The sequence below is a fragment of the Calonectris borealis genome, chromosome Z (genome assembly GCF_964195595.1).
Source record: "Calonectris borealis chromosome Z, bCalBor7.hap1.2, whole genome shotgun sequence".
In the NCBI taxonomy this organism is placed as follows: Eukaryota; Metazoa; Chordata; class Aves; order Procellariiformes; family Procellariidae; genus Calonectris; species Calonectris borealis.
This window is the reverse complement of record NC_134352.1, coordinates 25759806-25786036: the sequence shown is the minus strand read 5'-3', so window position 1 is coordinate 25786036 and position 26231 is coordinate 25759806.

Here is a 26231-nt window from a genome sequence, read left to right as displayed (position 1 = left end):
GTCCATTCTTCTTCTGTTTGAGTGTACTGTGCATGGATAGTACTAAGTGGGAAGAAAGCTATTCAATTTTTAATGCCTTTAAATGTTTTTGATACTCAGTTTGGTTTCAGTTTTTTACTTAGGGACATATTCTCCCTGTTTCTAGTGTGAAAACAAACAATAGTACACACCCTTTCTCCTGTTTGACATATTTCTATGTTAAATAGGGCTGAGGTGACTGAAGCACTCGCTTTGCATTAAAATTAAAGTCCAGGTTAATGTCCGCAGAAAGGAGAAGAGGATATAAGGAGCTCCTCCACTCCCTTACATGGTAAACTTGCACAGGTAGGGAAGACAGAAACACCTCCAGGCTGATACTCCTAGTTAAATGCAGATAAAGGGAGAGTGGGCACTTTGAAAATGCAGATACATTGTCAAATTTCAGAGTCCACTTTTGGTTGTATGACGAGCACTACAGCCAGTCAGTGGTTTCTATATCCACAGAGTCCACCCTTTCTCAGCAACAAAAAGTTAAGCTAAAGCAGACAAACAAGAAAAATCAAGGTTCTGATCTCAACATAAATGAGTATTTGCATTTGAATTATGACATGAAAACATGTAAGCCCAGGTACTCTTTTAAAATTAGTTTTAGAAAGTTTGCGCCCCGATAATTAATTCAAATGGTGCATTGAACATACGTCTTAAGTCAGGAATCTGATACAACACGTCTTGCTAATCACTGCCATATTATCTAAAGCTTCAAGTAGCCTTTTTTTTCCCTCTATCTTCAATGTTTGAAAGATGGCCCCAGAGTTACAGAGGGCTGTAAGCCTCAGAGGAAGCTATCTGATCATAGGGGAGCTTGTCAGGCCTCCTGTCTGAGTGTAACATCAGATATGGTGGCAAATTCTTGGTGGTAAATAAAGAATTCAGAACAACGGATACTCAGTATGAAGAGATCCAGGGTCACGGTTAAAGCCTCTCATGGGCAAAGCAAGGTCACCCCACGGCTGCCGCAACCCTTTGTGTGGCTGCAGACGCTGAGCCCCAGGACAGACCAGCCTAATTCCAGCAGTGACGTTTTTTCCTGAACTCTGATATCAGGCTGCATGTGGAGATTCATCTCGAAGAGTTCACTTTGTTCTACAAAACCTTTCTTTTCTGGCATTTCAGCCTGCTTCTCTGAAATGACAAGAGTGCAATGCAGACTAGTATACTAGTTTCTACATTTAAATACTACGCAGTCTGAGCCTGTCATGGATGGCAAAACAGATTAGTTGTGAATTAAACCTGCACTTTATGCAGAAAGTTTCCACAAAATAGCAGTCCAAGCTCCATTTCCTGAACACTACTCACATATTATGACCAACAAGAATTTTGAAAAGGAACAGCTTCATTTTATTACAAGGTTTTAGATGGCTCTCCCTGTCTCAGACAGCTTAATAAAATTCAGAGGTTACTTCAAAAAAAAAAGGCTGGAAGAATATTGCTTTTGAAATGTAGACCCAGCACAGGTAAATGATGATTAGACAAGAAGCTACACACTTGGATCACTGCTTTGCCCTAAAGGTAAAACTAGCAAGTGAAAGAAAAAAACAAAACAAAACAAAAAAATCTCTTCAACAGATAAAAGCGGTCAGTAGAAACGTGATAGCACAGAAATAAAGAATATGAAAGCTACAAAGAGTAGCAAATAGGTAAATTACATGTAGGAATCTGTCAGTATGCTTCTGGAACATTATGGTAGTTAAAAAAGGTTCTATTAATAATATTCAGTGATTCAAAATCTTTAGGAAAGTTCATCTAGCCTGATCCCTTATAGCTACCGCTTTTAATACAGCTTCCAAACATCCTTTCTTTGAGTGACTTACATTTTGAATCTATGAAAATCTGTATACCCTTATGGAAAGTGGAAAAGACATTGAAAAAACTTCTTAAAATATCTTCTAAGTATGTTTATATATATGTATACACATATAAGAGGAAATCCTTATAGAGTAATGGTTTGCATCAATGATAGTTTACTTTTTTCAGTCTTCCATTACTGCTTGGGTGTATTTTGTGTTATACGAAAAGCCTCAGTCTACACCTATAAAAAGGTGGATACAGAACAATTAATTGATTTGCTTAAGGACACAGTCTTTGCCAGAAGTAAGACAAAAACTTTCTGAGTCCAAAGGCAATGTTTTATGCATAAGATTCATCTTTTCTTTCCTTGCCTAAGTTATTTACAATTTTTAACCTCTTGTTGTTACTCATTTAGGTAAACTTTGCATGGTGAAGTGGAAAGAAACAATACACACCTACAGTGGACTGATTATGTTTTCCAATAGATCTTTTAGAATTTTGACTGTGACCATTAAAAAGGAAATTGTAAGGTATAGTGGAATTACTATTTATTTGGGGAGGGGGGGGGAACAAAACCACATTAAAAAAAGTAAATCACACAATAAAGCAAAAAGCAAACAATAGGAGGATTTTAGCAGCAAAGATGCTATACATCTTCAGAAAGTCTGTCTTATTACATTATTTCTCTGCAAATTTCATAATGATAACTTATCTGAATTTGTTACAATGTTATCTCTTAGTTTCCAGTCATTTGATTTTGTATTTTAAAACTGCTACTCTGAAAGTATTCACAAGAACATTAAATCAATAAATGTCAACACTTCATTCAAAATAGAGATGATTTATTTCTCTACTTGGTCTAAAAAGATAATTACATGGAAATCTGATGGGTACAAATAACATCTCAAGGTAACTAGATGAGTCAGTAACAATGTTATACACAGTTCAAAGGGTAAAGAAAAAAGCCAAAGGCACAAATTTTATAGCTGGTCCTGGATAAAAAATTGGTTTGTATATATGATTTATAGTTATTGATATGGTCCTGGAGGAGTAGTTAATAATTTCTTACAAAACAGAAATTATTTTGGAAACCTAACTGGATTTAAAAAGTGCTTTCTTTTGTTTGCTTTCGTAGCTGCCTACAGTTTATCCTGAGATTTTACAGCTGTGTGTCCAGTCTATAACCTGTACTTCCTGTACCTTCATGTAGTTATTTGAAAGGGTGTGTAGCCTAATTCATTAATTACTGCTATATCTGAATGCCTTATAGAAATTACAGAAAACCAAGTGTAGGCTAAAAACAGATATAGTTTGTATCTTTACTTGTTTTTCTTGCACAATTTTTAGGAAACTGTCTATAGCTTGCATTTTTTTTTCTCTTCACTCTGCCTTTGCATCTATCATCACTTAGCTACTGTTCCTAGAAGTAACAATTAGTGTAGAAAGACTGCTATGTAGAAGTAATGTTTACATTTCTTCCTGAACATCTTTCATACCTGTAGAGAGAGGAGCTCCCTGCCATGGTCTGAGAATGTCTCTCTTTAAAAGAACTCTTGTGCCATTCTTTCCCCTGTTGTCGGGGGGGGGTGCTTTGCCTCCCCAATGAATCTTGACGGTCAAGAGATGAAATCCGTGAGACAACTTGCTTTCAAGTCTAATGAGACCCCTGAAGATCAAGATCAGGCACTTGAATGTGTTCATTACCGGGACATCAAGGTAATATGTTTAATTCTTAGTGTGAACCTGAAATTACAGAAAGGTTCTGTAATTAGGTTGCACCTGATGTCATTGATTTACCAAGACCATTTGAATTTGAGATTGCATAAGCGCTGTGCACCCTTTGCAGATAGTCCAAAGTGCAAAGGCATAAGTGAGATAATACAGGATTCAGAGACAAAAAATATGTTTTTCAGCCTTTGAAACCTTTGAAACGCAAAATAATGCTTCTCTTATACTTCCATACAAGAATCTAAGAATGAAATTGTTAGTGCTGTGGTACCATGAATAGAGTTCTTCCAAGGCTGGTGAGATTTTACTTGCACTTTTTACATACTTTTTACTATACAGGTTTTGGTTCCAAGGCTAGCCAATACATGTTTCACTTAAAAAAAAAAAAAAAAAAAGAAAAGAAAAAAGGAACTAATATGGTAGGAACTGGGAAAAAAGTTTCAACCAAGCAGTGGAAATATGGTAAAAATGTCTATAAAACCAAGGGTATTTTTACAGTGTTGTTTCTTTTGAAAAACTCTTCCAACGTTTTCATGCAGTACCAAAGAAGACTGGGATACAGTTGAAGTCTATAAATAAAAAGTAAAATATAGTGAGGGATTCAGCATGAAATAATGGGATTCCTTTCCCATGCAGTCCTAAAAAAATTTGCCAAGTGTGACAAATGAATCATCACACACACAATTTTGGCACTTACAGTAGGTGTTTATGAACACAACCAGCAGAAAGATTTTGGAGCATTAAATCACACAGATCATTAAATGCTTTCAATACTGCTATCATTTACTGCAACCTCCAGATGGAAAGTTAAGGGGGAAGAAGGCAAAAGTTGTCTAATTAAAGAAGATTGTGGTTTACTTTTTGAATCCTAAAATTGTTCAGCTATCTTACCTTATATTCTTCCTATGATGATATTATATCAGCCTTTCTCTTCAGAATATTTCCATTCTGTGGTCCTAATGCAGATTTCAGTCAGGAATTACTCAGAGAAACTCTAACTGAGTACAATAGGATTTGGCTGCTTACAAACAAGAACCTTATATTTTATTCAGGCTGGTCCAAACCACTTTCTCTGTAGGAAAATTCTCTCATTTCCCAAATATTCTGCTTCTGTTTTCCTTTTTCCTTAAATAATTTTTAATGTTCCAGCCAACCCTTTTACCCAGTGCGGTCTTTTCAGAACCTTCCACAAGCTCTTAACTTTGTAGTCTTTGAGGGCTCTTCCTGCACAACCATTTTTTGGAGTCTTAGGACTCCCTTCATGAGTCGCCAGAAAAGTTAAGTATCAGAGAACTGGGTTTAAGACTGTAAACTGCTGACATACAGAGAGAGCCAGAGAGATAAGGGAATATGAAACACTTCTGCAAGTCCCAGTGGAATACAAAGCAGAAATCCCATGCTAATGCTCACTGAAGCAAGCAAGCTAGGGCATCCACATGGGCACAACATAGTAACATACAGCTAGATGTACCAATTCACATCTGGAAGTAATATAGCTGCAGCATATAGACCATTTAAGAGCTCCTGCTTCATTGAAATGTTGTTAGACACATAGTTGACATATTAGGTGTTTGAGTACAAAACCAGATAAAAAATGTCTATGTCTGGAACACCTGAAGTCCCAGACCCTCAGTATAGATTTATATAGCTCAAGCACTGAAACGCTTGAGCTGCTCAACATCTATCTCAACTCCAGAGGGATTTCACAGCTTCCATACTTTGTCCAATTCTAAATACCTCCTAAAATCCTTTTTGGTTCAGTGGACCAACCAAATAAGTGTCTTCAGAAAAACTTGTTTGATTCAGGCTTTTGAAAAATAAATGGGACATTGAGGTGCTGGAGCGTATCCAGAGAGAGCAATGAAGCTGGTGAAGGGTCTGGAGAACAAGTCTTATGAGGAGCAGCTGAGGGAACTGGGGTTGTTTAGTCTGGAGAAGAGGAGGCTAAGGGGAGACTTCATCACACTCTACAACTACCTGAAAGGAGGTTGTAGTGAGGTGGGTGTTGGTCTCTTCTCCCAAGTAAGTAGCAATAGGACGAGAGGAAATGGCCTCAAGTTGCGCCAAGAGACGTTTAGATTGGACATTAGGAAAAAACTCTTTACTGAAAGAGTGGTTGAACATTGGAACAGGTGCCCAGGGAAGTGGTTGAGTCAGCATCCCTGGAAGTATTTAAAAGATGTGTAGATGTGGTGCTTAGGAACATGGTCTAGTGGGCATGATGGTGTTGAGCTGATGGTTGGACTCGATGATCTTAGAGATCTTTTCCAACCTTAGTGATTCTATAATTCTATGATTCTATGATTGCATGGCTTTCTAAGTACTCAGTTCCTAAAATGTAAGGATGCCTAGATGGTGAAAGTTTTTGTCAAAAAGGCTACAACAGAGGCTACAACTCTTGCAAAGGCAAAGAACTTACAAAATTGTAGGGCATATTTTTGTATAGGACTAGTTATTAGGAATTTCAACTGATATTTAGGAACTCAATTTTAGACTTTTCCTTAAATCTTGGTCAGACTGGAACCTGAAAAAAAGGTAGCCTGTTGCTTATCAGCTTGACAGTCATCTGTACTGGTAAAAAATAAATTGTTGCAGTCATGGTGTTCAACCTTACTGGAATCATCTTTGTACTAAGAACCAAGGGCTTGAGCCCCTGCAGCTTCTTTTGTGTCCTTAGTTTGAAGCACTGAGAGCATAAGAGATAATGAGTAGCTTTTTCTGGGCTGTAAGAAATGGGAGCACTAACAATAAGTGGAATGCACTAAGATGTATGTATTATCCACTTTCTAGAAATTAAAGCACTTCAGTGTTTCATTAGGATGAAGGCTTCACCTTTCCAGTATGTTCAATGGAAAACCTACTTCTAGGTGTTGTCCTATTCCCATATTTGGTGAGAACACCAAGGATCCTGGCTGCCATATTCAAAGTTCAAAATATTTTCTGTATTTGCCTAGGTCTCTCACCACTGTTGCTATGGTGCCAACAAAAGCCTGAGTGCCACACAGTATACATACTCATTGAACTCCACAAAGGATCAGTGGGAAAAACAAGATATGTACTTGTAAGTCACAATAGGACCAAAGTCTTTGAAAAGCAGCTGCAGTGTTGTTGTGTTGACACATGGCCAAGTTGAAGGTGAAAAATAACTTTAATTGTCACAAAAAAAACCATTTACTTTCTTGCCACTGTTGATTTGAATAGATTTAAATTATTTCTGCTTAAGACAATTCTATGAAAAAGTTAGCTTAAGAAGTTCATTGTCCAATTTTCTTTAAGCAAAAGCTCTCTTTAGACCCCTGCCATACTGGGGGAAAAAAAAAAAACACCCCACAATAAAGCCTTTGTATAGTGAAATGGAATTGAGAGAAAGTGGACACAATGTCATAACCATGTATTATGTAACATTATGAGGCCAATGGGATTTAAACAGATTTAGGTTGCTTATCCAAAATAATTTTATACAACTGCATAATGGTTTGAGGTTTGTACAGAAAGCAAACATTTGAGCTCAAAAAATATGAGATTGCTGTTTGCAGAAATTTCACAAAAATGAAAAAGAAAAAAAGGGGAAGAGCGAAAGATCAATCCAGCAAACATTCAGTTTATTCAGCTGCACTCCCTTGCAAATCTGACAACTTTTAAAAATTTTCCTTATGTATTCCTTTTTTCCTCTCACATTGTTTCTGTCCTGTCCTGCTTCGTATGTATCTTTTAAATAGTATAGAGGAGGGGCTAGTCATCATTTTGCCCTCAGACAAATCAGTTTGTCCCCAGAAGGCATTCACTAGAATACCATTACCTATAATTCTTGGTGCAGGCCGTGTGCAGACAGCTGGAAGAACTGGGGAGAAGAAAAGACAGAGAATTCACTTTGCATCATTGTAATGCCATTGGAACAGGTTCCCTCCACTGCCTCTAGAAGCACGTAAATTGAAACTGATCTGTTCCTGTGTCCTGGTTCCGGCTGGGACAGAGACATCCTGTCACACTGTATACTCCCAAATGCACAGCTAGAGTTGCACTGCAAAGCATGTGATAAGGAAGGAAAGACAGCGTTGGGCTGTTTCATTTCCATACACAAGGTGAGAACATGGCAGCTGCTTTCTGATGGAGAACAAAACATGAACATAGGCAGGTATATGTCTTTCTCTTTTCTCCTGTGCTTGCATGAAGAATGGGGCAGAATCTAGTATTAAATAAATAAATCATGAACTGCCTCAACTTTTTTTAAACCTTGGAATTGACAAAAGCTGGGGAAAGCTATTAGGATATTTTTTCTAGCTTAACAGTAATATGCAAAAAAAAAAATTAAAATATTGTACCTTGACCTATTGTCAGAGTGGCAAGCATGAAATTTTCATATATGTGTTTGTGTATGTAAATGTATGTGTGTGTGTGTATGTTACATGTTCTTAAGGGTATTTTAATGAGAAAGGCTGATTCTGGAAGTGAGAAAATTACTAAATTGTGATTTCCTTTGTGATTCACATATGTTTAAACTGTGATTCCTTTTCTTTGGCAAGTTTTATACAGATATTTCTTGGATCCTTCCTCCAAGAATATTTCTCTTTCAGTAGCTGGCCTTCTGCCTCCTCTGCTCCCAGCAACCTCTAGCTACAACCTCAGATCTATCATAAACAGCAGACTGGGTCAGGTGGCTGCAAACTAGAACTGTCCAGCCCTAACAAAGAGGATTTAAGTTGGCCGTTCTGCCATAGGAAGTCTAGCTGTGAAAGCTTCCATTCTGCCCATGTCAGAGTTCACTTCTGTTTGAACAGGCATGACTTAATAACTGTGCCTTGGAAGTGCTGCTGTGTGCATTTCTCTTGACAACTTCTTCTGTGCAATTTTGGATTAAATTAGAATTTATACTGGATCTCTTAGTGGCCAGTATTCCTGATATAGCTGAACAAGTAAAATTATTCAGCGGCTGTTATTCAAGAAGTATCCCATTTTAACACACATTCTTCAAACAGAAACACTGAACAAATAGTGCTGTATGAAGCAGAACAAGCATTTTTTTGTTCATTAGATGAAAATTTTAGATTTGATTGAATGCTTGAACTTTGAACAGGGCACTGTAATATGCAGAAAAAAAGAAAAATAATAAAACAGAAGTGTAGTAATCATTTAATCAGGGCATAAATTCTAGCACCTTAGATCCTGGAGTCATGTGAAAACAGAAAAATTGTTGGCTTCTCTGTGAAAGTCAAGACTAACTCCAACTGAAAGAGTGATTCCTACAGGCATCTGAAAAGAGCCTGAAAAACCATTTTCAAGGAGAAAAACAGACACAATAAATCTCACCTCCTTCCAACACAGTCTTTTCTTTGATGGGGAACAGAGATGCCTGTTGCCAGTTTTAGTATTTCCTCCTCTCCTACACACATCATTGTAAGAAATATAAAGATGATTGTTCCATACTGTTTCCTGTAAGGTTCCTCTGAGAGTTCATGGTAGAGACAGAAACTCAAAGGACAGGGACGTGTACGACATTAGTGTGCTTAGGAATGCAGCCACTATTATCCACAAAAGAGTATAATATAAAGTTTTCATGTAATCTTGTAAATTAAAGCTGACTGCTTCACAGATAAGTAGATATTTTGATAAAATGTATTGCAGTGAAAAAAATGGCTATGCACATGGGGCATACAGGTATGGAGATTTGGATTCCAAAAACCTTATTTATGTTGTTTTCTCAACATACATTTCCAATTATTCTAACAAAGTTCCTGATTTACAGTCACACCTAGGAATATTATCCACTCTGAAAAGACTGTATGTTTGAGTAGAAAATATACTGATTTATTATGTCATAACATTTTCATTTAGTAGCAGTACTTTATGTCAAATGAGAATAAATCCCATGGAACTTGGGGTTTTGTGAGCTAAACAAACCTGATAAAACATTTTGTGTGAGAAATCTACCTGGATTTGCAAAATTATTCTTTAGTCATTTTTCATTTTCTTTTCAAAAGAGTACCGATCAATTATTTTTATAGTGAAGGAGTATGTATCAACAGAAAGAAAAAAAAATCACAGGAAGACATTGTTCTATACTACAATTCAGCACTCAAAAACATCAGAACAAGAAGCCTAAAAGTCCTGGGCTGTGGATCAAAATCTGACTGTTCATCCTGGCCTTCAGGCCACTATATCATAAAAACTCTTCATGTACTCCTTCATCTCTTTACATGTTCTTCTCTAGACCTTATGCTCCACCAATGGTGATAATTCTATGAAATTAATACTTTATGCATTTCCTACACAGACACTAATTTCAGTTTCTTTCATGATTCTCCTATGTCTTTTGTACTGTGACTAAGCTTGTTCACTAAGTTATTGTTTTTGCCTTCTCCAAATCCACTCTAAAATCTCATTTATGCTTTGTTGCTCATAAAAGCAGAAAGAAAAATTAATCAATCCCATTGATAAATAAGCAGTAGTTAAACCTTTACAGTGTGCATATGCCTCAGCTAGCAGGCAGGTAATACTGCTCTCACCATTTCCCTCTGTATTCTTTTCCTCTTCCTCCTTTGGTGAGAGGATAAATAATAAACTGAGTTTTGCAGTGAACAATCTTTTGCAATGAACTGAAGTGAAACTCACAGAGTGTACTGCAAACTGAAGCAAATGGTGGATTCAACATCATATTGGAACTCCCCCAGCTCAGACCAGCAGCAGGCACACTATCTCGTTATTACTGCAACGGTATTTTGCTAGTCCATATACTGTTGTTAATCAAGGACTTCTAAAAAACCCCTCTTTCCTTTGTTATTATTGCTGCTTTTACAATGGATCTAGGGTGGTCCAAAGCTGCAGTAAATATCAAACCCCAATTGTGGAAGGTGTTGTTATGAGAACTGGTTAAAACTGCTGATTAAATTCAAGATGAAATGCACATCTCCTTTTGTTTAAAAAATACCATTTGGTTGTTCAATACAAAGCTGAAAATTTCAAAATGTGGGTATCATAAAAACTCTTTTTCAGTGTGACTCTTCAATTTTAACAAAAAATAAATAAATAGGCAACATTAGTGTTTAACCTGATGTAACAACGAAAGACTGTTGGCTAATCCAGCCCATAAAATTATAATAGTGTAAAACGTAATAAATTGAGCATCAAATGGGGCAAAGATGGAATAGAAGGCCTGAGTTTCTAATTGCTACCATACAGTGGAACATACCTTGGTCACCTTCTGATTTACAAGCCAGCAACAAAGCAATTTCAGACCTATATGCATATTTCTAATTCATTCTTGGCAAGCTCACTTTCATATCTGCCAGATGCTCTCCATTTTGCAGTAGCAATCTGAATCTCTTGTCTGTTATAATATTTCCTGCCATGCTAAACATATCCATTCATGCTAAACATATCCATTCATGCTAAACATCTATATGCTTGTTGATGTGCAAGCGAGCAATCCAACACGCTAAACTGGCAAGATCAGACCAGCAGAAAGTTTTTATAACAGGTTTTCAGATGGACAGTTTCCGATTTCTCTAAGTAGCTCATCAAGGTAGAAATGCACTACTGCAGGCAGCAATTGCTTTGCCTTTAGCTGAATTGGTGCAGTAGCATTTTGTGCCAGATTTCTCCAGAGGTTCATGCTTTTGAAAGCTTGAGTCACAGTACTTCTGCCATTGCCACTGCTGGGAAAAGCTAAGCAGAGCGAGAAGTGGAAATTGTTGGAGCAGCTGCCACCTGTGCTATATACGATTGAACGGAAGCTGCTGTCATGTTAATTTTCTGTGCTTTTATATGCCAGGAAACCCATACTAACCCAACCCATCATGTATTTTTTTCAATGTCACACAGGAGTTGCAGCCCCTGGGCCTTTGTTAGTGTTCCAGGGTCCCAGTGCAAGAAGATCTTTATATCCCAGTAAAAATTTGCAGTGGTGGCAGCTTTCACTGTAGTTTTCTGAGGCAGAAGGAAAATAAGGTGGAAAACAGAAAAGTTAGAAAAACTTGACTGAGCGAGGCTTTTTAGTATTATAGATCACATCCTTGACTGAAGTAATTTAGGAAGGCTTAGCAGCATCCATTCATGAATGGTAACAGTTAGATCTTTCAACAGAACTGATTTCTAAAGATTATGTCTTATGCAGCCCATCTGCCTTTATGCGCAAACTCTTGAAATATTTTAAAATATATTGTTTTGCAAAGTATTAAAAGGGCTGCTCACAGGTAGCTTGTGTTTAGAAATTTTATCATGCCATTTAACTAGTAGCTCAGGTTGCTAACTTTAAGCGACCCTGCTTGAAAATCATGACTTACTGAGGGCTGATTCCTGCTGCAGAAAGTGAACCATGAGAGGAATTTTCTGCTTCCTGATTCATATTGACACCTGCCTGTAGTTATTATATCAACACGGATGGAGCCAGGTGAAAGCCCCCTGATGTGCTGCCTTAAAACACCTTAATTTCCAGATTTCTGTTAAATGTAAGCAACAATGTACTCGATACCTGCCCATAGCAATGTTTGGCTAAATAACGATCACCATGTGTATTTCATTGTCATCTCTAGAAAGGACACAAACTAACCTCCTAATGGAGAACAAATACAGAGGCAGGAATAGAGTGCACTCAAGTGGGGATGACTGCTAGAAAAAGACCTTAAATATGAAATATTATTATAAATATGCCAAACTGCTAGATTCTGATAGTCTAGCTGGTATGAAACACACATCAGAATCTGGAGGCTTCTCTTTGTATATAGGAGCTAGATTTCCTACACTTTCACAGTGTAAGTGGATGTACAGTAAAAAATAAAGTGGCAATATTTTTCTAAAAAATCTCAGATTTTATCATAATTCAGAAGATCATAAGGGATTAGGAGGATGAACTGAAATAAAAATTGACTCTAAAAATTATTTGGTGTGAAAGAATAACAGAAAGGAAATTTTGAAACCATATTGGGGTCACTGTTTTCCATGAAGAAAGCAATATTAAGACAATCATCAAATCAAGATATTCTGCATCAACTTATTCCATTTTAATATTCTATCTCTTGTTATTGATTGAGAATACACTTTTCATTTTTAAGTTTTCGGTTTTAAGTTTTCAGTTTTCTACTATTAGCATGATACCACTCTATAATCACAACAATAAATATTATGTATGTGCCATGCTGGGATATGGTCATTTCTCAGCTGGTTGAAGCAATATCCCAGCAAGGCACACAGAATATCTTATTCCTTAGTGTTATAAGTACTTGTTATTTGCCATTAGGAAACAATTCCATATTTTGTTGATATGAATATTAAGGGCTGATGCTAACTTTTGGTCAGAACACTTGTATGAATGCCAGCATTTTTGTGGGTGGTTTTTTCCCTTCTCTCAGATTTTGCCAATTTTCTTTTCTTCTTACTCAGGGATTTAATTCATCTGGAATGCACATAGAATTTTTACACCAAAAGAAATTAATTTTGTGAACATGCAAAGCTGAAATTTTTGGGAATTTGGTGCTGACACTGAATTTTTGTGTATCTTTGAAAGCAATCTTCCTTGGGCTTCATGTGACCTATTACCAGAACTTGTCCAAAACACAAGGTTGAGTTTAGAACCCAGTTGGACAAGATCACATTCTCCAGGTCCTTCAGGGAAAAAGCAAGATGCAGGAACTCAAAGAAGACAGAGCTCTTTTATCTGTCGGGTCTTTGGGCATTACCTCAAGACACCTTAGTAAGTACTATGTCTGTACTTTTCCAGTGTTGCAGGTGTGCAAATTCTGTTTTCTTAGCAATATATGTAAATAATCTTGTAGCAAAAATGTCTGCCTGGAACAAGAGCAAAGAAATAAACCCTAACTTTTTTGACCTTCAAGAAAATCTACAGGCTCTTTAATTTTCATATGGTCTGTTGTGTTTGGACAGTTGGAGGACATACCTAAACCACTAATACATACTTTCACTACTGCCAGTCAGACAGCTTCGTACTCTCGTGTTGCAGCATTTGAGATCTCCTGTTTAGATACTATGCACAGTTTTATTAAATACTTGCACTATTACTAAATAAGTCTTTTCTACTTTCTTTTACTCAGCTGACATGGATTATCTGTTTTCCTCTTAATACAGAATTCTATTTTCCTGCTTTCATTGTGTTGTTGATAACATTATTTAGTAAAACATCTTACAGAACACTCACTTGAGCACTGCAGCTTGGCAAATGGTAAATGGTTTGTAGGAGTGAAAATCTTACAACACCATTTCAAGGACTGAACAATTTGAGAAGCATTAGCACGAGTGAATAAAGATGAAAGACTATTTAATAAACACTAATACTTTACTTTTTAAAACTCTCTCACGAAGACCCCTGTGTAAGGTTTATTTTCTTAAAAAGAAAAAAAAAGTAAAAGTGTTTTTAGCCAGTTATTTTACCAACTGTGAATTAGAAAAACAGCACCCTTCCATGAAATGCAGAACTCTTCAGCCCTTTCAGGCAGTAAATAACAGTTTGTATTGTGTTATCTGGAAAAATAAAATATTATGCTTTCAGATTTTTGTATTCAGCTGCAGATTTGCACTGGATTTAATGCCTCTTTATTTTCCATGTAAATGGATTTTCAAAATTGTTTCTGTGGAAAAGTGAAGGTATTTTTTTCCCCATTTTTCCACTTAATGTCATTGAGCTGACATTTGAGTGAATTATGAAAAATCAAGAACCTGAAAGCTATGGCCCTGCTGAAGTCCATTGTATAGTCAGAAGCAATTTATGCAGAACAATGAGAGAAAATCCAATAGATCTGGAAATGTGCACAGAGAAAGCAGCAGTACTTTGTTATATTAATAATTTAGTTCTCATTTTCATCTTAATTCTTCATATTTTGTTGGGTTTTGCCCTCTTACAGAAGTAGCCACAGTATGAAAAATACCCACTAGCACCAACATTTTCAGATAGTTTCCACCATACTTCTGCCTGAGTTTCCAGGAGTTTGTTACAGCAGAAAGTTCAAGCCATTCTCTTATGTTCAATTTTAGAATGGGAGTGACTAAGCATGTCTTTGCTATTAAGAGAAGACAAGAGAAACAACAGGTCCAGTTCAGCCAAAATACTCAGTTCCTAATTCTTACTCATGACTTTAATTCCCACTGAAATCAATGACAGCTGGACATGGAAAAATCTTTGTGAACTGGGGCCTTTGGTGCCTTATTTACATAAGCAGACACAGCTACCATAGACTTTGTAGTAAAAAGGTTGTGGCTAATAGAATCTGCCTCTTGAAAGAACTAATGTTTACTGATTTTGTGTTATTATATTATAATATAGTAAAGGCCTGAAAAAAAGGAACAATTAAAGCTGTTACTAGCAACCAAAACCTCAATCACTTGATTTCTGCTGGAGGAAAAGGTCTGGTTTTTTAATTGTCTGTGTATAAAGTCAGTCATACATATTGATTCTTTTTGGATTTGATATTTTTAAAAAAGGAAGCAAAATTTTCTTTCTGAATTGCAAGCATGATGAGTCAAATGTATGCCTATGGCACTGGGTTTCTGTATGAACCAAAATCACCTATAACCACATGAAACAGGAAAAGAGGAAAACAGTGGATTCCTCAGCCACTTGGATACTTGCAATTTCTGCAAACAACAGGCTGTCTTGTCCTGTTGGAGTGCTTCAGAAGTGTCTCAGTCTGGGCAATGCCAAAGACTATTGTACTGTGCAAGGGTCAGAATGAGACTGCTGGAGGCTAACAGGGAAACACACAACAAAGACAACGATCAAGTTTCAAGATTTCTAATCCACATTCCAGGGGAATCTGTCACTGCCAATTTTGCAGTGCCTGCTCTGTCATATAATTCATTTCATTTCACAACTCACAACCAAGTCCCAGAGGCTGCTTAGCTTGTATCTTGGACATATGTCTAGTGGAGTGAGGCAGAGAGAACATTGGTCATGTACAAGTTCATAAAGTTCTCATTCTGATATTGCTTTCCTGCGTGACAACTGAAAGTATGTTTATAGTTTCATCTGGAAGGTGACAGTAGGACCAGAATGTTTTGGCACCTGCAGGGAGACTGCAATTTTTACTCACCAGAAACCATTCCAAATTTATTTATTTTTGCTTCTCTCTTGGATTTTGTTCTACAACTTTGAAAGCCTGCAGTCATCCACTAGTCATATGGTAAAATAATTTCAATGTCTTCAGAATATTTTTTTTTCACTATGGTAATGAATGTGGCTGAAGAAAAGAAAGAATTTGCAAATAGTGCAAGTGGAAAAGCAAGCACTGAATGTACCACCACAAAAATCAAGCAGACTAGTTAAGAAAGCTTCTGGAATGTTGGAAATGACGACCAAAATCTTGTAAAAGTGCTCCAAAGCATCATACTGGGAAACCAAAGAGAAAAAATAATTTATTTTAGCCTATGTAAATCCTGAGTATCTTCTTGGTGCTTTCAAGACTCAGCCTTGTTATATCTCAGCACTGTGCTAACTAAAATTTCCTGAGATTTTACAAACTGATTTGTCACATTTCTTAAAAATTCTTTGGGAGTGACAGGTTTAATCTCCCAAGAACAAATGAAGAGGTTGCGGAGTTCTTTGAGGAAAAGCTTTGGTAATTCTACTCTTTTGGCTTGAGGGAAAGTCTGAGAACAGCTTATTTTAGGAAGCATGATAAGTGTCCCTACCTCAGTATCCAGCAGTTAGAGCAGTAATAAAGTTCCTTTCATAGCTAGAAACTTTAAATTAATTCCTCAAAGAGCTGAGCACAAAGAACTTCAGAGAAGCACTTCTTGTCACTGTCCATCTGGATTTCAGATCAGCAAACAGGTATCTCCGGCTAGTGGCTATGATCTCATTAGAATACAACATGAAAAATGGCCTCAGAAATAGGTAACTCCAGAAATTATTAGCCTTTGTCATGTAGAGAAAATATTATGCATCATATAATACTCATGACACTCTCCTCACAAACATTCCCAGCTTTTAGGGATGTTTTCCTGTAAAGACGAAGGGAATCAAAGTAAAGATTCCCAGGTGTTTTCAACTAAAGGAGACAGAAAAGAACAAAGAAAGAGTGTCATGTTTGTTAACCCTGCCAGAGAGCAACAACCATTTCTTTTCAGTGTAAACTGAGAAACCACCATCTGTGCCACTTCAAGACACAATTATTAAAATACCTTCTCTGATACTGTCTTCTGTTTTTGGTTCAGAAACGCAGGCTGGCACAGAAAGCAGAGTCCGCCTACGGCTGCTTTTAGTTCCATTAGCTGCAACCCAAAGATCCTCTGCAATTCATAAACGCTGGCCATTGCTCTTCAAGGTGAATTGCAGGTGCTGGTATCTGAGATGCTGTGTACACACCCTGTAACATGTTGCAGTGACTAAGGTAAGTCAGTGTAATGTGCCTTCAGGGAATGTAAATAAATGAATACTTTGGTTTTAATTATTTGAGTTTTGCCTTCTAAAATTCCTCCAATGCTATGTTATTTAGAAAGAAGAAAGTAGAAACAGAATCTAATAAAATACAAAAATAATAAAAGACAACTTCCAAATAGTTCATTGTAATTTCATATTCTGTTTAGTTCTGTGATGTATTACAGTCAGCACTGCAGGTTTTGTACAGACGTTTATACATTATATTCATTAGTGGTGTAAAAATTGACAAGCTATGTCAAGTCCATCTAATCAGTGAGATGATTTGTAATGGGTAAATATGCAAAGAATTAGTAGATATCTATCCTCAATTCTGCACTGTTAACTGTATTTTGAACTAGAAAGTGAGCCCTCTGCCACATTTTTATTTTTCTTTTAATGAATTCTTGGTTTTCCAAGACTGTGTTCTTATGTTCTGCTGAAAGTATAATCATCTTGTCTTTAAAGCAAAGCAATAATTAACAGCAAACAACTAATACTACCCTGAAACTTGGTTTTGGTTCTTATCAGATCTCCTAACAGAAGGTTTATGATCTGAAAAATGAAATGCCTTTTGCAGACAACATAAAAGCTACACTAGCTCATAAATCCCATGAAGGTAAGCACTGCTGGAGTAATATGCTGTACACAGCACTGGGCATCCATCACAAACACCTATGGAGCACAGCAATCAGAAAATGGATCCAAAAAACCTGCTGTCAATATGGCTGTCTGGACATCCCTGGCGTTTTCTCTAGGGAATGAGTTCATGCTACTCTTGCATGTGTCTCAGTCAGTAAGATAAAGCTCAGACCATAACTTTTAAGTCAGACTAAATTCTTAGTCACTAGGGTATTCACTGTTTTTCACTGAGTTTTCTGTCTTTTATGAAATAAAACATTCAAACAGTATACTTGGAAAATTTCACAGTAGGAATGTAAATGTCTCAAGATCAAAAGTCTTGATATTTTGTCATTTAAATAGCTCTGTAATATATATTTTTAATGTGAAAATACCTCTGTAATTTATTGTTAGAACTCTATATGCTTCTGAAGCATAAGCACTTTTTCTTCTGTTGATATTCACTCGTGATTGTAATTTTTAATGTATTTATTTTGCAGACAAAATGAGACCTGAATCTGATTTTGTTTTGCTGACACACCCTTAATGGGTTCTACTGGAGTTAAGAAAACATGTATTTAGTGGTTTAGGGAAAAATCTGGAAAAGAAGGCTTATTATTGGTGTTACTAGTTCTTTTTCATCAAGCGTATTCTTGATATATACATACAGGGCAAAAAAGTTCATTTAACAATTACCAGATTGACACTATAAAGCACTGAAGTATATTCTGCAGGAAAAACTAAATCTTTTAAATGAGCTGAAGTAGTTTTACAACAATCTTCTACCTCAGAAACCATCAGAGTGTCTGATTTCCTGGAGAAATTGTGGTTTCTGGCAAAGCAGTTGAAGAAAAGGCTTCCCAAAGAGAAATGGAAATGAAAATTCATAAAAAAAGAATACCACAGAGGGTTCCATGGCATAATTTTTTAAATCTAGTGGGTTAAAGAAAAAAAAAAAAAGAAAATAAAAGAAAAGAAAAGGAAAAAAAAAAGTATTTATTCTTGGAAATCTTTTAAGAATATAATTTACATGGCTATATTTCTCATGGCAAAGAATGTTCTCACCATATACTCTTGAAAGTGTTTAAGGGTACTGTATCCTGAAGACAGAAGGATTCAGGAAGTACTACAGCTATCTCCTTCCTTCCCATCCATTCGTATAAACAGCCATATGGCCCAGATCCAGACTCTAGGAAAGTCAGGAGGAGCCCTTCAATAGACCAAAAAAGGCTTTGAATCATGTGTTATCTCACTAAATCAGAAGTGAGATAGCACTCAGCAGAGGAAAGAAAGTATATGAATCATCTAGTAAATAGATGTTGAAAGGTTTTCACTCATTAGCTATTATGCCAATTTCTAAAAAGTAAAAATAAAGCCCTAAAACATGAATTTCCTTCTCCTCAATTAAACACAATAATCATCTTGCTACAATAATCCTCAGTATGCTTGTTACCAGCATAAATGTAATTCTCTTCCTAAATTTTGAGAGCTAACAAATTTCTGAAATCTAACCACAGCCTCACCACATTGTGGTGTTTCCTTTTATCACTTCCAAATTTGCAAACTGTTGTTTTGAACAAAACTACTCACCTAATTAGTCATGTCTATTTATGATTGCTGTGACATCCTGCCCTCTCCGAGTTCTATCACGGTATCAACGAAGTCTACATATTCATTTTTCCTTGCCACAGCTCAACCTTTTCCCTTGCAACTGTTCTTTTGATGACTTTTGTATAGCTGGAGTTCTAGAGGCTCTGGTTGTCCTTAGTTGTATTGTTTTCCCCTCAGCTGTATGCTATCTTTTGCATGTTATTATCAGTGCTGCAATCCAAAATATATTCTCGGCTTTTATTGATGTCATATCAGAATAATTACTTATGATATTCTCTGATTGATCTAAAATCTTGTGTCAAGCATTTTGCAGTTTTCTGTTGAATAGTTCTGTTCTAGACTTTCTGCTGATGGACATTTTTAATGTATCACCACTAGAAAATGTTTTGTTGTGTTTTGGTTTTTTTAATTCATACTCTATTAGTGTTGAACTGAAAAATTTCATCCTTATGTATTCATTCCTCCAGTTCATGTGAATCATCATAATATATAACTTCACCTTTCTTTAGAAACCAGATCTGGTTGAAAAACAAAGTCCCATATTCCTTCCTGCAGCTCACTGATCTACAGAGTGAGCAACACTATCCTGCTAATGATTTCTACAGCCCTACTTTTCACCTCAGCCAATATCCCTTCCACCAATTTCAAGTCCCCTGGTTTCTTTCTGGCACTAGTAAATTTCTTTGACCTTAGTCATGCTTTTAGAGACCTTAGAAGTCACCAACATTCATTACAAAATCCAGGATTTTTTTTCTGTTTGGCTGAAGATTCAATTGTCTTTAAAATATTCAATGAACTCCATTTATGTATTTGGTAAGTATTATTTATTTCTGGTGAACTGATGTTTCTAACTAAAAGCCAAATTTTCTTTTTCATTTTTACCTTACCTCTTTCCCTACTTAGACAGTCAAGTTTAGAGATTTATTGTGTCCCAGGTTTTTGCCAGATTGCCTGTCAAAAGGCATTGTACTAGCATTGTTTTACCATTTCTCATGTGTTCAAAGATTATAGCCTCATTTGACTTTTCTTTGTGTCTTAAAGATTATTTTTCTATGATTTGCTAAGGTTCTGTTGCATTTTCCAGAATTCTGCTATAGATATTGCTTCTTCAAGGTCCTCCTCAATGTTTCTATTATTCCTGGTGAGATATCAATTGCACAATATGTCTTTATTTCATAGGTGATACAGTTTATAAAAAATAAATATTTCTTTTTGACCTTTGTTTCTTTCCTTATCTTTTGTCTCCTTACAGCAAACACTATCTTAAGAATTTATTATATTCAAATCTATTGCTTCTGTTCGTAAACTTTGCTGGTAGTCTCTCTTTGCAGATAAAGCCGTTATTATCTTAGCTATACTTTAAACTCTCAACTCATTTTAATATTTTCAATATTATCTTCTATGCTTTTTTTTTTCCAGTTCAAGTTGCTGAAGGCTGTGTCCTAAAGAGCTGACAAATATTTAAACAAAGTTTAAATATTGGAAATCATATTGACAGAAACTTTAAGTATGCAAGTGCCTCTGAAATCACTAGGGTTGTAGGTGTCAACGTGGTATCTAAATATCTTAATGGGTCTGACTTTCGGTTTTGACTTGGTTTTAGAAACATGTTACTGCTTTATGATTACATCTTTATTATTTTCAGAAGTGTAACACTTTGAATCAGATTATTGTTTCTTCAGAATACCTGAAATTCATGATGTTATCAAGCTTCTTCATCACAAGCTCCAAGAGAGAGGCATCAATCTATTAAACAGTAGTAACAGTTAAAACCTTCTTAGTTGTATACTCCTCAGGAAATCTATTTCTTCTACAGTGTAAATTATTCTGTCACCATTTGCATCCTGACAATGCAAATTTGTACCTGAATTAAACTGGGTTAATTTAACTGGTCTGGGTATCATACCCATTTAAATACTTTAAAAATGATCTGGGAATGCTTATAACTAGTTTGCATCTAAACGGATTCAATCTTCAGCCCACTTGATTAGAAATAGCACACATCATTTCATAAGAAACAGTTAACATCCAGCAAACACAGATTATTGGTGTTATGGCCTAAATTAACTGTGTCTGCAATGAGATGCAGAGAGCAGAGATACACACACAAATCAGAATTTGTAAGTAAAACTCAGAAAAAACAAAGTTTGGACTGAATATAAAACAGCTCAAATCTTTAAGTAAACCTTTCTAATTCAACACATCTGGAGCTACATTCTCCAAGTATATTGAAATGGACATTCTCTTTAATGTCACCATACAAAAGTATAGATATGTATTTTTTATATAGTTAAAACTGCAGTGTAAGTTTCTCCATGGCAAAGGCTAAATCATTTAATATTTTGTTCAGTAGCTAAAGAACACATTTATTTGTATTCCCAGGGAGTTTATTGTGGGTTGTTTTGGTTTTGTTTTTCCTGTTTGGTCACAGTCAAAAACTATTGCATCAGAAGTTTGGTCTTCACACACAGAAAAACATTATCTAAGGCCCAGATCCTCGAAGGTGACTGAATGAAAAACTGAAAACAATGATCATTAGATTAATAAAATCAGTTGGGTTTGGATCTGAGTCACAATGCATAGTACTTCAGTATCTTACTGTACCTTACATCCTAAGGGTATTTTTATATTTACACTTTTGTTCTGTTTTGCCTTTTGCCTTCAACTACTTTTTATTTCATTGGCTAATAAAGCTCAAAAAGATTTCCTAATTACTGCACCCCAAATAATTGCTTCAGCTGCATTATCAGTCCTACTAAGACCCTTGTCACTATTTTCCTCCTGCTGGGAACTGTGAATGATACATTAAACTGTCACACCAAAAATCCGTTTTCAAGTCTCCTGTCTCTTGCAGTACCCACCAGGTATTTAGGGGGACAATACAGGAAACAGTGACAACAGCTCTTCCAGCTCCAGTAACTAGAGATGTAGACCCAAGAATTACACCGATGACTGTCATGTTAGAGGTCACTAATGAAGCTAACTTTTGTAAACCAGTTATATTTGGTCACAACAGTATTCTGGGGCAATCAATAATTATACATTACTGTGAAAAAGCATTTCTTTCTGTCTCACAGGCAGCCGTTAGTTGACCTTAACTCTTTTACTGTCATACATCATAAAGTTATTCCATATATACTTTTTCATAGTTTTTATATTTCTTATTCATGTCCCCTTTTTTATTCATATATCTTTTGAAAGGTCAGAAGCCCCAGTCAATGTATTTTGGTTTTCAGTTAACACTAAGTCAAGAAAAGCTCAAAAATTATAGCTTGCATCACTTGCATCATCCAGAATTTCCTGCTCCCCACTTGTCTAATCTTTCCTGTCTGGAACCCATTCCAAGGGGCAAGGAAAAAAAAAAAAAAAAGAAAGCAATGTAAAGACAAAAACCCTAAACTACTCCTGTAGTTGTTTTCCAACAAAACACATTAAACCTGTTATTATTACAACCTTTATTCAAGAGTCTCAGGGACTCAGTTTATTAAACTACGATGTATACAGCTCTACAAGATGACGAATCCATGCAAACAATATATGAATGATAATAAAAGACAAAGGAAAATACCTCCTGTGAGAAGGTAGTTTAAGTAACTTACTTATTCAGTAGCATTCATGCGAAACAAATTAACCAGGCAGACGCTAAAAACAAAGGGTACTTACAAGTGAGACAATACAAAATGCAGTGTCATGGATATTGCAGCATAAGTGCCACCTTTTTTCACGGTTTTTACTGCATGATTGAAACTAAGTTTACATAGAGCCATCAATTTAAGAATCTAGATCAATTTTCATTTGCATAAATAGACTCCAAGTAACCGAGAGCTAAACGCAAACAGTAGTATTGTCTGTAGTTTATCCTGTGATAAATAGGAGGAAAACGGTTTAATAGCAAAGGCTATAATTATCCACAGCTCTCAGTTTACAATTAGTTTTCTTTTACAGTTAAAGTCATAAATGCCAGCTTTAATCATGTGTTCAGGTTGAATTAGGCACTGCCAATGCTGCAAGAGATCTAATCCTCTTTCTTTCCTTCTCATAATGAAATAATAATGCAAATTCACCACATTGATGGGACGACCCATGTGAATTTATTATAGGCTTGGAGAAGTCTCTTGAAAGGGATAAATTCTTTCTGGGTACAGACTTGAGGTAATTCAAACCAGACAAGAAAAAAAATGGAGCTGTCATCAGAGGCCAAGATATGGAATGGATTTCATTTGTATGAATAGGCTTTTTAATAAGTATAACAGGGCTAAGCTCCAGCTTTGCTAAGGGAATATTATTGCTGTCATTTTCCAAATCTGGATGCACTAACTTTATTTGTGGGATGAAGATCAGCTCCAAATCTCATTCCTTGTTACACTGGAGCTTGCAGTGGACAGAAAGATACCGCACAGTGGGCAGACCTAATGACCAGGTCTTCTAATTATTTGAGTTAAGACAAATGGAACAATTAGCTCCTCATAAAACCATTTGTGGTAGTCAGTGACACGTACCAACCTTTCCTGTAGAACAAACTCTACCTTTTAGTTAATGCTCAGGTTTTTATCAGGTAAGGTTTGTTGTCAATATGATAGAATACTTAATTATTTTAACTTCCAAGGGCCATTTCAGCTAGTGAGAATATATAACACTACCTAAAAGGGTAATTGTTCTCGGTAAATAAACAGATCAAGAACATAGAGACTGAAACTAAAAGTGACACAACACAGAAGTAAGTTTTAACCATGTGTTACATCACCGTAAAATACAGCCCAATTAGTGAAATAAAAAGATTTCCAAGCAAAAAAGAAAGTCCTAATTTCATTAAGCAACTGTCAGAAGTTTCGAGCTATCTCCATGGGGTTCACAGACATCATTACTACTACCCTGCTTTATGAAACTACTGTTCTGGCCGCAGCAGGCTGCCCGCATTACTAACACTAGGCTTCCAGTGAAAAGACAAGGCAAGAGCAATAGTAAAGATTTAAAGACACATGATAAAATGACCCCTTTCTTTTTATTTATTTATTTGTATGAATTATCCAAAGCATGTTTTCAAGTTTCTCAAACAGAAGAACCAATTTGCTCTGCAAAGATAATGTAACCAGTCTTTCTCATGTCTTGCATACAAACAAATCTTCAACACAAAAATCAGCTTTGCTCACAGTCTTTCCAAAACTTATAGTTGTCTGATTTAACAGCTATAAACATGGCCTTGTCAGATGAGCAAAATGAAACCAATGCCAAATGCTCTGTTACCTTTCTATGCAAAGTCATATAATATTTTACTCCATATATTCTTTTTAATTTCATCTTCTGCTCAGTCTAACATGCCTAAAAGTTTCCTCTTAATTTTGGTAGAATAGGAATGTATAGCATTTCTGCTGTATGGTGTCAGGCTCTTCACAGAATCATAGAATCATAGAATCATTAAGGTTGGAAAAGACCTCTAAGATCATCGAGTCCAAACGTCAACCCAACACCACCATACCCACTACACCATGTCCCTAAGTGCCTCATCTACACGTCTTTTAAATACTTCCAGGTATGGTGACTCAACCACTTCCCTGGGCAGCCTGTTCCAAGGCCTCAGTAAAGAAATCTTTCCTAATGTCCAATCTAAACCTCCCTTGGCACAACTTGAGGCCATTTCCTCTCATCCTATCGCTAGTTACCTGGGAGAAGAGACCAACATCCACCTCACTACAACCTCTTTTCAGGTAGTTGTAGAGCGTGATGAGGTCTCCCCTCAGCCTCCTCTTCGCTAGACTAAACAACCCCAGTTCCCTCAGCTGCTTCTCATAAGTCTTGTGCTCCAGGCCCTTCACCAGCTTCATTGCCCTTCTCTGGACATGCTCCAGCACCTCAATGTCCTTCTTGTAGTGAGGGGCCCAAAACTGGACACAGTATTCGAGGTGTGGCCTCACCAATGCCAAGTAGAGGGGCACAATCACCTCCCTACTCCTGCTGGCCACACTGTTTCTGATACAGGCCAGGATGCCGTTGGCCTTCTTGGCCACCTCAGCACACTGCCGGCTCATGTTCAGCCGGTTCGCAACCAGCACCCCCAGGTCCTTTTCCTCTGGGCAGCTTTCCAGCCACTCTTCCCCAAGCCTGCAGTGTTGCCTGGGATTGTTGTGACCCAAGTGCAGGACCCGGCACTTGGCCTTGTTGAATCTCATATAGTTGCCCTCAGCCCACCGATCCAGTCTGTTCAGGTCCCTCTGCAGAGCCTTCCTACCCTCGAGCAGATCAGCACTCCCGCCCAACTTGGTGTCGTCTGCAAACTTACTGAGGGAGCACTCGATCCCCTCATCCAGATCATTGATAAAGATATTGAACAAGACCGGCCCCAAAACTGAGCCGTGGGGAACACCGCTCGTGACCGGCCACCAACTGGATTTAACTCCATTCACCACAACTCTCTGGGCTTGGCCGTCCAGACAGTTTTTTACCCAGCAAAGAGTACACCTGTCTAAGCCATGAGATATTGTTGATGAGCAGCTAAAGCTTTTTTCCTTTACCATTTAATATCTTCAACATCTTAAAATTTCAGATTAAATACTTAGTGCAGAAATCAGAACCCTTTCTCCAATCATGATTACATAATTTATAATTTAATTAAAACAAGGTATATGGTCATTTAAATTCAAAATGAGGGATACAGAAGGATACAAAGCAAGAGATATATTTGGAACAACAATAACTTTCCACTTAGCTCCACTCCTACAAACCTTTAGTTATGTGTAGAATTTCATCTGTTGCATCTAACTTATTTTCATTTTGGTTCCAAAATTGTTTTGATGTATAAGGATTTGCAGGAGAAAGATTGAATATAGTAATGGTAAAGTAATAAAGCCTGTTAAAAGCTGATTGGTGCTGTTTCAAGATCTATACCCTCAGTCTGCATTGCTGTACCTGTATATATGCATGCATGATGCCATAAGTTTAAATAAGGAAACATACGTTTAAATAAGGAAAAAAGTTATTGGACAGTGTTATCTAAATAAACCATTGCATGATTGTCTGAAAATGACATACTTAATCTTAATAGGAGTGGGTAATTCACAACATAAATATATTGGCTCTGTGAATTCCA